This window comes from Crocodylus porosus, unplaced genomic scaffold (assembly GCF_001723895.1).
Source record: "Crocodylus porosus isolate Cpor-Errol unplaced genomic scaffold, CroPor_comp1, whole genome shotgun sequence".
NCBI classification, from domain to species: domain Eukaryota; kingdom Metazoa; phylum Chordata; order Crocodylia; family Crocodylidae; genus Crocodylus; species Crocodylus porosus.
Window position 1 is genome coordinate 33,437,165 of NW_017728915.1, and position 18,450 is coordinate 33,455,614.

An 18,450-nucleotide genomic window follows, 5' to 3' on the forward strand; every position below is an offset into this window, starting at 1 on the left:
GGGCGCGCGCCGAAGCGGGCGGGCTGCGCGGCGCCGCGCGGGTGCTCAACGTGGCCTACGAGAAGGCGGTGTCGGTGCGCTACACGCTGGACCGCTGGGCCAGCTGCGCCGAGCTGCCCGCCGACTACCAGGCGCCCGGCGATGCGCTCACCGACCGCTTCGCCTTCCACCTGCCGCTGTGGCCCGGCGCCCTCGGCAGCGCCGGCCTCGAGTTCGCGCTGCGCTACTGCGTGGCCGGCGCCGAGTACTGGGACAACAACGAGGGCCGCAACTACTGCTTGCGCGCGCGGGGCCCGCCCGACGGGCCCTTCTGAGCACCCCTCCACCGCGCCCGAGGCCCAGCCGCCTGCAGACGCTCAGTGGGACAGCCGAGGGCAAGCCCCCCTTGGCCGGACACCCGAGTACATTCCCTTGTAGATGCTCCTTTCGCCAAACAACCAAGGCCGACTCACCCTTGGCCAGCCACTGGAATTCGACCCGCTTGTGGATGCTCCTTTGCTGGATAACTATGCTCCTTCAGACAGCCGAGGCCGAGCCACCCTTGGCTGGACACCCGAGTCCGATCCACTTGTAGATGCTCCTTCACCAGAGAACTAAGGCCAATCCACCCTTGGCTGGACACCCAAGTCCAATCCACTTATAGACGCACGCTCCTTGGCCAGACAACCAAGGCTGATCCAACTTTGTCGCTGTTCAAGCGGTCGCTGGCTCCTGGAGGGCAGTGGGCACTGACCTTCACTCCCATCCTTGCACAGTGGTTTATTTGTCTCAAGCAATCACTGATATGCCGTTAGTGCCCCCCATATTAAGGGGCTGGTCGCTGTGCTGGGTGGGCTTTGGCACACGTTCTCCATGGCGCGTCCAAAGGCTTGTGTAAACCACTGGTGTGAGTTAAAGCTGGCAAGAACCAGCCCAACCCAATGTCTGTTTTAGCCATAGAGAACAAGTGTTACAGTGGATCCAGTAGGCAGTAGTGGTAGATCTGTTGCAATCAGTGGTGCTGAAGGAAAGCTGGGATGTGGCCGGCTCAGGTGGGTTGGTCCTGCTAGAGCCTCAGGGGTTTGTGGGCTCAAGGATGCATGCCTGAATATGACCTTGCAGGACCAGGGTCTTATTCTTGAGACAGAGCTCTAGTAGCATTTAGTGAGGGAGCCCAGCAAATCCTTTTGGATTTGTCATGCAGCAAAAACCAAGTCCCAAATTTAGAACAAAAAGATATATTTTTATTTTGAACCTGCATTTTATATAGTTCAGGAGAAGTAATGAACCTAGTGACATGATCTGTGATTTAAAATGCAGTCTGCCGAGGGCTGTGTTTTTAAATGCACGACTATTTTTGCTTTGAAAACTGCGTAATGTATTTTTCCAGTCTCTCATGTCAAACCCTGTTGTGTGTGTCAGTAGAGCTGCTCACCCGAGCAGTTTACTGCATGCACATTTGCAGGACTGAGGTACTAAATCCCATTGAAGCAAATCGGGTTTGTCTGAACAACAGCTGCAAGAATTGCTGCTGTGGTTGTAGTACACTGGAGTTGTGGTACACACAGTTCTTGTCTGCATTGTCACTTTCCTTTGTAATCGATTAAAGTCATCAGTCATTTAATTGAATTTCTTGGGCTGATGTATCAGTGCAGAAGTTAGCCTTTTTAAATATTGCCGAAAATGCTGGAGAGAGTAAAAAAGCTGGAAAGAGTAAAAATGCACCAGTAAAAATCAGTTAGTCATTGATTTTTATATTCCCTTAACTCTCCTTCTTTATGACAAGATGTGTTTTCTCTTGCATCGAAACAAAACCAAATACAGACTTACTTTTTTTTTTTTAATGATAAAATGCAAATATTAGCAAAGGATTTTAATGTTGTGTTAAATGTGAATAAGGCCATCATCTTTCCCCTTTTTCATGCATTTTTATGTATGGTTCACTGCACAGAGATTACTTGGGGGCAAGTTTGGACCTTAACTTCTCACATACTTGCATCTTACGTGTTTGTGGAAGCAGGGATTCTGCACATAGTAGTTACGAGTTGGTAGACTAACTTCAGTGAAACTATTCATGGCAAGGTCTGTAAGGTCCAGCCCTTCAGTTTTTTTGGATCTTTTGGTACTTGACAGCAATGCTATTTGGGCATTCTTTAATCATAAGGTTAAATCTCCCAAGCAACTTAATCCCATATGATGCTGATCTTTCTCAAGTTTTGTTAGCTTCAGAGGGAATCAAGAGCACAAGGCATCTCAGGAGGCATTAGGTGTCTTGTAAGATGATGTCCAGGCTTTCCAGTATTGGCTTGATTCCGGTAAGCAATCACAGTTTCTAAATCTGTTGAGTCTGAAGGACTAGGCTGCACATTTCACAAGAGTAGGATTACTTACCTGGTTACAATTGCTGTTGTTTCTATAATATTATATAGAATAATATTAGCAAGAAATAACCTTTCCTATTTTGCAGTCGTGTGTGTAAGGTGCCTTTGCTTGTTGGTGGGGAGGGGTTCATTTACATTTCAAACCAATTTTCTCATCTCTGTATTTTAATAGAAAACACTGAACTTTGTGCTTAGCCTTGCATACTGTGTGCAAAGCCAGGCACACATGTTGTTGCTCCTTTTTAAATCCATTAAACTCCTTTGTTAGTATGTTGAGAGGTATCTCCTTAATAAGGACATCCTAAATTTATGCACTGCTTTTATGAAATCTGTAATTGAGACAGAGCACAAGCATTTTCCTTTTAAAATCACCTTTTGAAAACCAAACAAACATCTTGTCAAACTTCTCTTTGTGCATGTTAGCTTCCCAGTGTCTTTTCCCTTGTCATTTAAATGTGTTGAAAAATATGCAGTTCTTCAAACTGAACACACAAAAATTTCCTAATGCTGCTATTTGGAAAAAATGTCAGGTAATTAATTACACGTGTTAGAATAGTTTTTGTTTAGAAATATTTTTAAAGGTTTCCCCTAATACAATTTTTAAAAAGCTTTAGAGCTGTGGAAACTGTGGTAAAATCATTTTCAGCTGTGAATGGCTTTATAGAGATTAAGAACTCTTGCCTTATTTAGGGAATGCATCTGTAAATGCATTTAGACCTGTTGCAATACCTGTTAACTTTTTGTTTTCAAAAAATATTTGTAGAAAGTATGTCTTTGTTTTAATTCAGAAAACCTGAAGGATGCATATTGTTTATTCATTAGCAAGTCATGGTATCATCCTGTTTAACAATTAGCACACAATATTGAGGACTTTGGGGCTTGATAATACGGCCCATATTCAAGGAAAACTGCTGTTGCTTTCCATTTGAAGTTTACCTGCAGAATTGAGCCATATTTCTTGTATGCTATATAATAATGTCCAGATACCTATATTACTGGCCTGTTTTCATTCCCCTGTTTTAATAAATTGGGAAAGAAAACCTTTTCAAAAGTCTGGCAGACCCAGAAGAAATGTTGTTGTAAGATAGGGCCCCTGATCTTATGCTAGGTTATGCATACGCTTTCGTTCTAAGTTTCTGGACATTGGCTTGGTGGTAGATCACAGTCCCACTTGTGCCGAAAGGTTATGCCTGTTTGCAGGATTGGACTCCAAATTTCAAATAAAGACGTTAGTGTTTTAAAACCATATATTAAAACCTAGTTGGGTATAATTCCTTACGCTGTATATATTTTTCCAAATGTTGGGAAGCTGGTATTGGGCCCAGTTCTGTTTTCACTGAAGAAGTTAGCCACTGAGTTTGGTGGGAGCAGGAACAGGCTCATAATGCGTTCAGTATTTAAACAGTAGCATATTGGTGATGAGTTCAGGGTACACTGTTTAATGGAACACTGAATTAGTTTAATTTCTGTTACAATAATTTTTAAACAAGATTTTCAGTTTCACTGATTATGAACATTTTTCCAAATGGCAGCATTTGTGTATAGCTGCCATCTGTTTTCATGCTCAGGATGACACATCTGGGTTGCTCCAGAGCATTGTGATAAAGGAAGATAAAGCTGAAAAAAACTAGCTAAAGAATGGTGGGCAATGATATAATAATAAAAAAATATAATAATGTTATTGTACATTTCATAGCTTTATGGGGGGTGGGGAATGAACTAAACCTGTTTCATTTTGAAGGCAATTGCAAGGGTGTTTAATGGGAACAGGAAGAGGGCCATTTTTTAACCAAATCTGTACAGGATATAGATGAACAAGAACATTGCCAAGAAAAAGTATTAATATTTTTTTCCAAAAAACCTAAATTTTTTTTAAGGCAATATTTTCTGGCAAAGTTGTCAGGTATAAGCTTTCTTCTTTATAGAGATCAATCCATGCAATGTCACCCTTTTCCGCTGGTATTAGAATGACCTTGCCAAGGCAATAATGTTTCAATGACGTATTTTACTTTTAAATTCATTTGTAAATCATTTATGTCTTCACAGATGTAAAAATGTACCTGTTTGCAGTGCAAAACCGTATCTTTATGAAATGTGACATGTTATGTAATGTGCAATATAATGGTATCTTGTACTGTAAGTCAAATTGTACTGTATGAACAATGCACACTGATGTTTGCTGCTTCACATTTAGCTATGGATTGGTTGCATGTGATTCTGTCTTCATACACGTATCTTTCCAAATTTTTTGTTCAGTATTAGAAATATTTAACAAAATGCCAGGAAATATGACACTCAGGTATATGTAAAATGAATCTCAATTTGCTAAATATATTACTGCCCAATAGTATTTAAAAAAAACAATGACTAAAATGCTGGCACAGTCAGTTTTTAATATAGATACATTATTTAAGATAAGCTACCTTTTACTTTTGTAGTTAGAGCTGGCAAATACATCTCTGTTCAGGATGGATGTGTGCACTTATACGTAGTCTTCATAAACAACAGAACAAATGCAAAATTGTTCTGTGTATAGAGACAGTTAAATCACTCGAATGAAGAAATGTTTGTTCATGCATAATGTTGATATTCATCAAATATTTGAAGCATGTTCAGTAGAGCCAAGAGACAAAAACCTGTTTGATTTCATCTAGAATTATATAGATTTAATCTGCAGTCATATTCCAAATTTGGTTTATAACATACTGAAACATAAAATGTTTAGGTGCCTTGCAAGGATCATTAGTAAGAAAATTAATGTGTTCCTTATTTTTTTTCCAAAATAATTGCTTCAAGCTTTCCCATTAAAATGTAACTTATAATGTAAACACAATGATGGGTACTAATGTCCTGACATTTTTGACTGCTAGCAAAATGTGACTGTGCCAGAAGTCCAGTATCTGAAACGTCCAAAAGGGTTTGATATTACGCTCCAGTATTGTAATAATAGGAAGGATTATAAGAAATGTGTCCTCCTGGTACATGTATAGAACCGTATTATTATTATATCAAAGAGTAATCATGATCATATTTTTATAATACAAAGTATATTTATTCAATATGTGCACCTTTTACACAGATAAACTTCTAAGTATATATTCTCTGTGGAATCCAGAAACTCTAGTTTTTTATGAGGCCAATTTGTGTGTTTAAATGTGTGTCTTAGTTGTGTTATATGCTGCCTAATGTATATCATGACATTTATAGATGGATCAAATTGGTTTGCACAGTCTGTACCATGAGATTCAAGTGCTCACTGTTAAGAATGTGTTATCTCTGACTAAATTGTTTCTCCCTTCAAATTAACATGCATGGCTTTTTAACACATTAATATTGCATCTCATGTGCAACTGGTACATACAGCCTTTGTGATGTATATGAAAAAATTACTAGTTAAAACACCAATTATATAGTGCAGTGAAAACTAGTGAGGTCTGAAGTTGTCCTAAGACTTTACAGATTAATTAAATTAAATTATTGATTTAATTAACTTAGGAAACGGAAAAGAATGTGTGTGTTGGGAGTAGAAGTTTGGAACAATCATCCTTTTATGTGAAGCTGGTCAGGGAATCAACAGCGGAAAATGTCAAAACAACAAAGCCAAAACTTTTCAAGGAAATAGCAGCTTTAAGTGGAAGCTTTCTTAGGTCCAGAATATTGGAGAGAGCAACCTTTGATTCAGAACAGGGACTTGAACTTAGGTCTGCCACAACCCAGGAATGTATTTAACTAACTACTGGTTAACTATTCTGAGATGAGACTCCCTGTCTCAGTCTTGCCTGCTGGAGCTGTTCCATTTCATGTCAATAATATTCATTAGAGTAGACTCTTGAATGCGAGTCTCTTACACCCCTCCTTAATTCCACAAGCACTAGACTGCAAAGTCATCCTCTGGTTGCCGTGAATACTAAATTCTCTTCACCAGGTGCAGCAACTCCAATAAGAGAGACCTTCCATAGGGTAGTTGGGAGGGTGACCAGTTCTACAGGTAGCTGAGCAAGGACTTGAATGTAGGTCTTCTCATCCCAAACCGATGGCCTAAACCACATGGCTGTGCAGGGGTCTTGTGGTGGTGTGGAGGAGTTTGGGTTTCAGTAGGATGGAGAACAGGAAACACGTTGACAAGTCAAAAATTCTTTTCCCATCCCACAACAATTTCACATTCAACTCTAGTCATTCAATATTTATCCGTAGCATGCAGAATAAAAAATATGCTTGAAATAAATTAGCAATTCCAAAGAACATAGTCACTGTTATTATATGTGAATCATGTAACTTACGTATGGTTGTGCTTTGTTTTTAGTAAAATGTAGGCAAAATGCTTCCTTTTCCAGTGTAAGCATACCTGTACCAGGGACTTTTTCTATGCAATATTGTAGTACACCTTTTTTCTTCTTTAGACTATTTTGAAAGGTTGATAGAAGCTCCTGCATTTCTCTGCTATCTACAGTTAGATGTTAAAGGGTTCAAAAAGAAAATCCTATGTCTTAAACAGTACTAGCTCTTTTTGGGCCTTATTCAGTTCCTATTGCAGTTAGTGGCAGAAGTAAAATGCCTTCTGGCATACTGTTAAAATGCTTATACTTCTACCCCAGAGAAGTTGTCAGTGATGCTGTGATTGTTATAATTTTATACCCTTAAAAATAAACAGAATGGCATTAAGGCTTTTTTGACTTATGCTTCAAGTTAAGCATGAGTAGCAAAACTGAGGTGAGTGAGATTTCTCATGCATAAAACATGAAATGTATGCTAAATGCCTTGCTGAACTGGACCACAACAGATTTGGCATTGATCCTGTAATTTGCTCAATGCAGACATTGAAATTCATTCACTTCAGTTGGGGTGTTTACTTCTTAATATCCATGGAGTGCACTTTGGTTGTGAAGGCTTGGCTGCATGGATCCAATGGCAGGATTGGAGCCTCTATTATAAAATGACATCGGTTTTTGAAACCAAATAAGCTGCACTCTGAACACTGTTACTTGTCAGTCTCACTAATCACTAACAAAGAGGATATTCGTTGTGTAAAACGGGATTGTACGATTTGTTGTTATCATGTTTTGAGTCACTTTTAAAGAGTAAGTTTGAACATGAACTAGTAATAGTTCTGATTATAGTCTGTTCTACAGTATTTGTACCTCAAGTTGATCTTCATTTCTAATTTGTGTAAAAATTCCGAAGTCATTAAAAGCTCACCATCAACTTCTTTATATTCATGCCTTTGCTCTTCTGGAGCCTGTGAATAAAAATATAATTTATGTAGCCTTACAGCAACACTTCCTATTTTGTCTACCTAAATCGTATCTAGTTGCTTGTGTCACTATGATGAAAAATTATATTTATATACATGTAACTCGTAGCTGTCATTAAAGATGAATGGTACAAAACTATGCATGTGTGATGCTTGTAAACATATTTGTTTAGCTGACAGACCATGCCATTGCAGGTTTCTGAAAATCATCCTGAATTTAAGTTTGTGCTTTGGTTTGTTCAGACAACCTATGTTAAGACAATGGGCAATATATTTGCACATCTAAGGCAGACCTGTGATCTTTGGGCTAGCTTTTCAAAAATACCTTTTGGGGCCATGCTAGGCTTTCAAAAGAGATGATGACTAGTTTACATTAAGAAGATCCTCGTTGACAGCTGTTGCATGCTGAGCTCTGGAAAACCTGCCCCTTGGAGTTGCTGTAGGCAATGGGAAGTACTACCATGCGCAAGAGAATTTTGAGTCAGAATCTCAGGTGGTCTAAATCTTTGTGACTACCCTTGTGTTGCATATGTCTGTAAAATGTGTGGGGAATATAGTGTTCTCTCACTGTCCGAGTGATTTTCTCACCTGCACTCGAGAAGCTCAGAGCATAGATCAGGAAGGGATGCAGCAAATTTATTGTCTCTGGCTTTTTCATCCTGGGGATTTTGTAATTGAAGGCGGCTCTGAATCTGTTCCAACTGATGCTGAGGTTCATGATGGTGCAAAACCAGTCTGCCAAAGGCCACTTCTGACTTTTAAGAAGTGCAAGCACACTTTGTCTTGGGAGATGGGAGGGCATGTAAAAGGCATTCTGTGGTTTAGTTTCACTCAATAACCAGTCTAATCTCTGACTTTGTAGTATCCCTTGGGTTATACAATTATATATACTGATTTTATAACCCCTATCTGTGAAGTGGTACAGGGACTGATGGTTTAACTAACGCACACTTTTTCCTGCAAGGGTGTTCATAAAATCACCAGGGATTAGTGGAAAGGGAATTTTGAGGGCTGTTGTAGTCCAAACCCATACACAGGTGCAGGTCGGGCTATTTCTGAGAGGTGACAGAGGTGCTTTTCCAGCTTCTTCTTGACAAGCTCCAGTGAAGGAGACTGAACAACTTCCTTAAGTAGTTCATGCCTTTGTTCTCTGGCTCTTGCACTTAGGAAGTCTTTCCTGAGATTTCTTCTAATAAGCCTTCTTTGTAGCAGTGTAAGCTCACTGGCACACGTCCTGCCCCCTGTGGCAAGGGAAAACAATGCTTCTCCTTTGTCTTTATGGCAGCCTTTCAACCATTTGAAAACTGCTATTGTGTCCACCCTTAATCTCCTTTTTCCCAAGCTAAACAGAGTTCCCTCAGCCTTCCCTCCTGTATTGTGCATTCCAGCTCCCTTATTGACTTCATTCTGTCTCTACTCCCTCTCCAGTTTCTCTACATTAAGTGTTGGGTTTTTATGGGTGCTAAAAAATTAGGTTTAAACAATCCTCCAAATCTTTTGCTTGTAAGCACTGAGCCCCCAGCTTTTGTCTCTTGTGCTGTGGTCACTGCAGTAGTTCTTGCAGAGACTTTCGAAGGTAAAATAAAGGGGAAACTCTCTCTAAGAAGAACATTTCAGGCCTTTACACAGGAAACAAGTCAAGAAGAGAGGTGCTCTCAGCAAGCAGCTTGCATCTGGTCACCTTTCAAAGAGTAGCACCTGCTGAAGGCAGAACCTGCAGCACTTTGCCCTTATGTGAGTGTATGCAGTTGTTTCAGTGTGTTGGATGTGATTCAGTTCTGCCTTCTACAAGAATGGGTGCTTAATTGTCTTCACATTATCATTTTTTCACAGTTTCTTTGTGACAGCAGAGTACATGAACAATAGCCACTAGTCTCAGTCCTTTTTTCCAGTGGATATATCTTCTGATCTAATATTTCTATTTAAAGCAAACTGTTAGCATAGCTCTCGAAGTCTTGAGTCGTTTTCCTAAAGGGCCACCATTATAAATAGTATGGAGAATCTTTTTTACAAAGAATGTAGATTTGCTGTCTTAAGTCTCTGCTTTAAAGCACAAAGCGCACATAGCAGTGAATATTGCAGAAGAGATGATCATTTGAACAACTTTGTCTAGCACTTGGCTCAATCTAACTGTTAAATAAAACCTGAACTAATAGGACACAAGGCACATCACAGTTTTGTATTTATTCTGTCATTTTTTTTTTTGCAAGTAAATGCACATTTGCAATAGAAATCTTATTGCAACCTCAAAAGAATGGCATGGGTATATAAATGGTGCTAAGGCAGCACTATTAAGGATCTGCTTTAAGACTGAATGAACAGAGCTCATTCCAAAGGCAAACGGCTGCCTGCAATTCCCCCTCCACATCCCTGTCACTGAATTGCCACTAGCATCCTGGCTCTGCAGGCCAGACGGCCCACAGGCCATAGGTAGCTGACCCCTGAACTAGAGAAATCCAAATGTTTCCAGTATTCATCTGGAAATAAAAATTAATTCTAACAATGCCTTAGTTAAAAAAAAAACTGGCATTTTTAATTGTTCTAAAACTGTCATCCTTGCAACACAGCATATTGTCCATTTAGTTCACAGTACTAACTTTTTAAGGGATACCATCTTGTTTTGCATTCAGATTTGAAAAAAAAAAAAGGATAGCATCCTGCCCTCTGGGCATAAGTTCATTTTTTGGAACTTGCTACTGGAGCAAGTATTCCTATTTGAAACCAGGCTGCTGCTTGGTCTGAGCAGGGTCTGGGTATGTTCAAACGTTTATAAAGCTGGATTCTTTTTGCTCTGCCCAGGAAACAAAAAAGGTTGGATTCTTTTCTCTTTGATTTTAAGCTTTTGCCAGTTAAATGATATTACCACACGCTGTCCTGAACCCACAGTCTCTGCATTCTCTTGGAAGTTGCATCTGCATTCATTTTCTTTCCTGTCAACCTGCTGTTCAATAGGCACGTTACCAGTTTCTTGGTCTTTCACCGTTGGGTTGATTTTTTGGGTAACATTAGGGTGGATGTAGCTTTGGTTTGTTTCAAAAGATCCCAGTTATCAATACGGTTCTACAAGGAGCAAAAGGAATCACTCAGACTGAGCGTGCAAAAGACTTTTCCAGTACTGCACAGATGAGACCGTCTTCTGCATGAAAACAGCATAATGGTAACATAAGTGTATCTGAAATCAGTAACGCTCCAGGGCAGCACAGTCATTAGGGAGGCCTGTAGAGTTCCCAGCTGCCACAGAGCGCTGCTCTGTCTCCTAACCTCTTGTGCTGTGGTGAGACCAAGAGCAGCGAAAACCTGCTGGAAATGGGTTTTTTATCCTTTGGCCTCGTATTTGAAAGGCGAAATGTGTCTTGACCGAGTGAAGAGAATTTGAGATTGTGCATTTGGGTTTCTCATGATTGGGAGCAATGGTATTCAGTGTTGTTATCTTGAAGATCCAACAACATTTTCAGTCAATTGATGTAGTACCCAGTTTCTAAGCTGCAGCCGAAGAGTACCCGATGCAGCTGGGAAGGAGCTGAGCGAGGTGACAGCAAGCCAGTCTCCAGCTGCCTGGAGCCTGAGGCTGCTCTGCGCTGGGCTAGTCATAAGGTGCAAGCCAGGGGTTTGCAAAAGGGATTGAGGCCAAGGGCCCTGTCTCTGTAAAGGTGGCAATCTGTCATGCACAAGGATCTTCTGGCACGTGGTGAATTCTTGTGCAGGCACAAACTACTCTTGTCAAGCAGAATCCTTGTCTTCGCTTGTGCAATTTTTTTTGGAGCTGGATAGAAGAACATTTACATCAAGCTCCATGCTTTCACGAAAAACATATTTTTAAGCAAAACACGTTCTGTGACATGGATACTTTAAAGTCTGTAAACAAATGTATGACACTACGGTCCGATAACAGATGGGGCAGAAATTTGTACTGCCTGAACACAGCCAGCCCTATCGGAGCTGCAGTGATCAAATCTGCTTTCGCGGAGAGAAAGAGGACAGTGATATTGCTAACAAAATTCTAGCCTGGATAAATACCACCGACTAAATTCTTCCACCAAGGACAGATCCTTCAGGGTAGGGGAGCACGTGCCAAACAAAAGATAAGGTACATCTGCAGGAACAAAATGTTGCCTCTGTTGGGGAAAATAAACATCTTGTATATATGATGGGGCAGCCAGGAAGGAATTGCATTTGAAATGACAAGTAATAGCAATGTGAGGACTGGATCTGAACAAGGACATTAAGTGAAGGCACATGAGCATAAATATGTCTTGAGAATTAATCTAACTGGTTGCATAGCCCTTTGTTGCCTTGGGACTGCTAGTTTGTTTATAGATGTTTAAGACCAGAAAGATCCATTAGATCATCTAGTCTGACCTTCTGTGTAACACAGGCCATTGGGTCTTATCCAGTTAACGCTGTAATGACCTTAATGACTTGTTTGACTAAAGCATATCTGCCAGAAGGGCACGGAGTCTGGATTTGAGATGGAGAGCCCCCTGCTTCCCTTAGGAAACTGTTCCAAAGGTTCATCACCTTCCAGTTAACAATGTGTGCACTCAGATGTGTCTGGCTTTTAGCTGAAACCAGCGGTTTGCTGTATCTTTCTTTTATTTTCTTTTATTTTGTTTTATTGCAACTTAAAGGGCCCTTTGGTACCCAATAATTTCTCCCCGCGGAGATGCTAATATACTGTGAGCTGGTCATTTATTGGTTATCTCTTTGGTTAACTAAACAGATGAATCTCATGCTGGTAAAGCTGAGAGTCTCATCAGCTTTAAAGTCTCATGCTGAAAGGCTGTTTTTTCCCCCCAGCCTTCAAATAATTTTTGAAGCTACGTTCTTCACATTTTCCAAATTTTCAACATCCTTTGTAAAGGTCTGCCCCAGAACTAGATGCCATATTCAATTACTGCTCTCACCCGCTGCTGTATGCACAGGTAAAATTGCCCCTCTTGCCAAAGAATCATTTACTGGACTCTGACATAAAAGGAAATAGGTTTTTTGACACGAGTACACTGGGTAGAAGGCTGTTTCAGGACCTCACTGCTGTAATGGTTAGGAGCCCTCTTCTAATTTCCAGTCTAAATTTATTTGCAGTCAGTGTATACCCATTTGTTCCTGTGCCAACATTGTCCTTTAGCTCAAATCACTTTCCCTGGTGCTTATTCCCTTTCTGTATTTATAGACAGCAATCATATCACTTCTCAGCTTTCATTTTGCCTTAATAAACAAGCCAAGAAATGCTAGTCTCCTCTTTTATGAGAGACCCATTATTCTCCCTATCCCCTGAGTAGCTCAGTTTGAGTTCAGTTCCAGTTACCTATGCTCAAGAGCGATGTTCACAGTGTTCCTTTCTCACCACTGCCTGGTAAAATGGCATTAGTATTTCCTTGTTTTTACTGGCAGTATTTCATCTCATGCAGCAGCGTGGATCACATGTGGCTTTTTCATAGTTACATCTCATTGGCCTCTCACAATCCTCCTGCGATCAGGCCCTTGTCCTTCTCGGTCATTTCCTGACCGTGAGCTCCCAGCGTATAGCAGAAGTATCTGTTATTAGTTCCCAAGTGTATCACCTTCTGTTTTGTACATCTACCTTTCAGCCTATTCTATTCCTTACACAAGCAATGGTCGTGTCATTGGCCACAGCACTGGGAGTACAAGACCACTTTGTTGTTCAGTGCACCACTGGGGCCTCCCACAGCTCTTTGGTAGCAGCCATGCTAAAAGAGACTGTCCCCTTGCCAGCTTGACCCCAGGCATGATTTCCTTCCCTAGGTAAGTTCTGCAGCACTAGAAAAGGAAGAGTTTGTATCTCTCACTCCTCACAACATCTGGCTTACTTAATGCTCCCCTCTCCTCTGCCCAGACAGCGGGTGACAGGCTATAAGTGGACCGAGCTGGGTTGTGGCTGATTGCCCACGTAAAACATCTTTGCACATGGCTGTGGGCACAGGGTGCAATCTAACCCCAAATAATTTAGCCCAGATATCACTGGAAAGAAGATGGGCTCAGTGTATATATGTGTATGTTGAGTGTAGCAGTTGAGAGAAGGAATGAACCTTAGGAGAAAAATGGAGTAGAGGGGATTTGATTATTTTCTCTTAAGTCTGATCTCCCAAAAAGCCAGAATCAGGTCATATTCCTGTCTGATCTGAGAGCTGCTCTGCTGTCAGGCACATTCACTGATCGCGTGTGTGTGGTGGGTGACATTCAAGGAAAGCTGCTCGGCAATGTTACAAAACATGCGGCAGCCAGGACTGTTCAACAGCTGCTTCGGGAACAGACAAGTACCTGCTCCTCAGGGGTCACGGAGGAGAGGACCCTGGTAAAGATTACAGTTCAGAGTCTCTCAAGGCAGGGACAGACTCTCAGACTGATGCACCAAGCTGAAGTTGGAGGTTGGTAAGATTTTTTCTTTGGGAAAGGCGCAAATCCAATTGCTGGAGATTGATGATGGTCTCTGGTGCATTTGCAGTATTGTAGTCTCAGCTGCAGGCTACGTACCGTAGCTGTTTGTCTCGGGGACGATTATTACTTGAAGGTTATGTTGCAAGCTTCCCAAAGCATGAGAGTTGCTTCGTTCAGAGAGGAGCAGTCGTCATCCCCGAAAGCAAACAGTCTGCATTTTAGATATGAAGAACCAAGGGAGGGTGATAAACAGCAGCGTAAGAAAAGCAGGTTACAGCTACATGCTCAGATGTTCGGATGGTGCGTGTACATGCATTTTGCATCTTATGTCTTATGTTCATCTTTTGTTTGATTAAATAAAGGTCAGAAAAAAAATTGGGAATATAATTAACTCATTGTTTGCAGCAGTCTGTCTGTTCTAGTTTTTAATACACCCATAGTGACCTTCACTGTTATCTGGTGTCGTACAGAAATGTAAGAGATTATTCTCCTAAATGGGAGGATATACCACCCCTCCCTCTGCCAAAGCTGCCATCTTAATATGATTAAATTCTGGCAGGAAATTCCCAAATCGGCATTTGGGACTAACTGTCCTAACTGCTGGGAAATGCCTCTGGTCTAGCTCACACCACCACTATGCTGAGCTGCGTGTGTCTACACACATGCTTCGATGGAACGACTTGTGCAGTGAGGTGCTATTGCTCAGTGCGACTCACTCATTCGATAGACCCAAGAGGTCACTGGCTATTCTCACAGTTTGTCTCCATCTCTTTCTGTCAAGGGCATATTTTTTCCTTTTGCCAATGCATATTGAACCCTTATGTCTTATTCACTCTTATCCTTTTGCATCCTTTTGGCAACCATGGGGTAAAACACCACAAAAATGCTATTCCGAGGGGGGTTTAGCTGTCATTTTAGCAACACGTGCTGCCCACTGACGCCACTGGAACATCACTGAATTTACTGTACTTGACTCTTCAGCGGGAGCAAGGGTGGCATCATCCAGCCCTACGTTAAATAGGTAGGCTGTATACTGCTTGTTAAAGCTTGTCTATGCTAATAGGAGGAGTCAACCGCAAGACAGCCCTGAAGCCTATACTCTCCAACCATCTATAATGTAAAACCCCAACGTTTAACTTTCCACATCAGTCCTGCCTAAAAGCTCTGCCGAACTTCCAGGTCTGAAGCCAACCCAACCTTTGATCATCTCCTAGCCCTCCGCTTCCTTGCAGAGTTTGGAACTAACACAGGAAGTCTGCCAGAAGCAATCCCACAACTCCCCGTTCCTATATCTGGCCTGTCTGTACCCCACTCGACTGCCTTAAGTTGAGACAAGCCCAGAGGAAGACGAAATAGTTTGCCAGCTGATTCACAGAGGGGCTCACCAAGGGAACCTAGACTATAACTTAATGCTTGACTGAATAAATAAGTACAGTAAGGACACCACTGGAGCAGACTATGAGGTGTGAAAGGTCTGGGGAAGGGCGACAACATGTGACTCAGGTTAGTTAAGGTCAGCCCTGAACATCACTGTAGCTATATCTTATGGGTCTAGTTTTTCACTGAGCTTAAAGGGATTTTTGTCAAGAAGTCGGGTGGTAATGACAGGGAGCCACAAACTCCAAGTCATGTCTCCTGAAGTTAATACAAAGAATCATACTCACACAGCGGAAACTGGATCGAGCCTTAACTATGGCAAAGCCAAATGCTTTCTAAACAGCTAAGAGGACAAGGGACTTGCCATAGGACCTTATAGTGCGGTTGAGAAAGAATTCAAGAGGGCGGAGGAGACTTTTGGGGAGAGAAGAAGGAAGAGTGGTGTTATAACAAAAGTGTTGCATGTAGACCATGTGAGATCCTTCTTTTCCCCATATAAAGTCAGAACCTAGGTAGGTTTAATCAATTATTTTCTCCACCCTTGATATTTCCTTAGGAAGTTAAATGAGACTAAGATCAAAGTGCTAAGGAAAGTCTTTCAGAGGAAAGTAGCTTGGGGAGAAAACAAGGCAGCTTCTCTGGGACTCCCAGCCCTTTTTCGTTTCTCTAAGCAGGGACTTGTCTTTTACATGTTGAGCACCACCGAGTGGTGGAATTATGCACTGGGGGGTTTTGTTCATTTTGTTCTGTTTTTGGTTTTACACTGGAAACAATACCAAGATTAATCGGGTCACCATTTGATTTTGTGGAGTTATACCTAAGCTATCTCAAAACTCATAGATAAGTGATGCAGCTCCAACCCTTTTTCTTTCCAAAATATACAGCGCAGGCCCTACATTCCTCGTTCTTTGACATTTCCTTTGTGCACAGAGAATCAGAAATCTCGCTCTCCCAGCTAAGGAGCAGGATCAATTTATTACTGCTGTTCTCAGATGACTGGGGTGAGATGAGGATAAGACTTTTAAATGTCAGCTTGGTTTATTACATCTCTGTGGAAAGATAATAATACACTAAGAGGGGCAAAGGGGAAAGAGAATCCTTATCCTCAGGCCCTCAAGTGACTGGAGACAAAGGAAGATTCAGGAAACGTGCTGTGTTTAAGAAATTGAGATGTGCCACATTTGCAGCTCAGTTGTCAGAGCTGTATAAGTAATTGGCTCACTGCTAATTTAATTTGACAGTGAAGTCAGTACTGTGGATGTTTTCTAGTCACAGCTGCAGACAAATTGAAAACAATATTGAAAAGCTTTGTATTTTTCAACATTAATCTGTCACTTTGCTCCTGGAACTTGATTCTGCTTCGTTCTTGGTGTATGATCATTTACCCTTAGACCATTTAGACAGAGAGATAGTGTCTTGAATCCTGATAGAACCCAAAGTGATTTAGAAGCTATGTAGACACAGCAGTACTGAAATCCCACCATCTCTGGCACGAGAGTCTCTCAATAAAACCCTTTTTTACCCGACTGTAGTTATGTAGGGATGAACTGTGAATTACTTTTCCAAAAGTAACTTCCTACTTGGCAGGGGAGATACCATAATCAAGGTTGTTTTCCCAGGGTGAGGCCTGTCCCTCGCACTCCGGGCAGAATCACCCCTGCAAGTTTCGAGATGCGGAAAACTCGACCGCACAGTTTCGTAGTAACGGGACTGTTTGCGCTTTTCCCCTGATTTGCTTCTTCGGCCCTTTGGCTAGCAGCAAGTGTGACTAGGGGACATCCATACCCCAATGCCTTTGGGCTTGGGGCCTGCGTGTAGGATGTATGCCATAGATTTGGGGAGTATCCAAAGTCCCAAACTGATGGGTCTGGGAGGAAGACTTGCCTGGTGGCAGAGCCACTCAGACTGAGCCAAGCTCAATAGCTCAATTCTATTTGGAATTCCGAACTAATTCAGCTTTAAGCCAAAAACCCCCCCAACAAAACAAAATACCTCCCCCCCCAAAAAAAACCTTCTATCCTGAGCACAACAGAAAGAATAAAGAGCATATTTGTGCAGTGCAAGGCAGTTCTCTGCAGAGATGCCTGCCCAGCCTTGCATTAGAACTGGGAGCACTATCCATCTTAATGCAGCACTGCACCCAGACGAAATTAGCTTTGTTGAGAAGCCTGGATTATTAGCTCAGGCACAGTGCTGCACAAACCCATAATTTATTTGTACAGCCTCCCAGTCTGGAGCTGTGGCCCACAGAGCCAACTCTAATGTTTCTAGACACGGTTGCATCGTGCTGTGTAGGCCTGGGTGTACAAGCCAGTGTTCACAGCTAGCTTGGGTACATCTGTGCAACACTGCATTGTGCCATGTACACCTACCCAAAGGATCCAACCAGGGGCTCAGCAGTATTCTCAGTATGCTGAGTTACAAAAAGAGATACTGTGCCAGAGATGATATAGAGGTACCAGAGATGATTTGAGCAAGGGGTTGGACTAGGTGACCTCCTTAGGTCCCTTCCAACCCTCATTTCCTGTGATTCTGAGTCTACAATTACTGTCTCAGAGAGTGATTTTGGGTCTTAATCAAGGAATATTTGAAAAGTACTTTCAGATCCCCAACAGTTAAACAGCTGCCAAGCAATGTTGTTGTTATTTATTGGTTACATTTAGTTTGACACCGATACAGGTCAGCTAGGGATGTTTTTCTCCTTCTGTTACTATTCCACTGTTTGCATACAAGTAAGTGTCTGTCAAGTTCACACACTTTGCAGGCATTAATTAACAAAATCAGATGAAAAGCAGGAATGTTATCCACAGTATTTTAAAGGAACTGGACCATTAAGGGACTTGCTTGAGGCCAGGCATGAAGACATGAGCAAAAAGGCAGACTTGGCTTGCAGCCATGTGCTTAAAAGATAGGACCAGCCTTCCCCTAACTGTGCATCATCAAAGAAGCATTGAATCTTGGCTTGACTGGTAGCTCAGGATGCTGCTGTTCTGGATGCCCACAATCAGGAGCAACCTCAGGATCCTTAGGGCACATCTACACCAGCAGGGGTGTGCATTTGCAGCA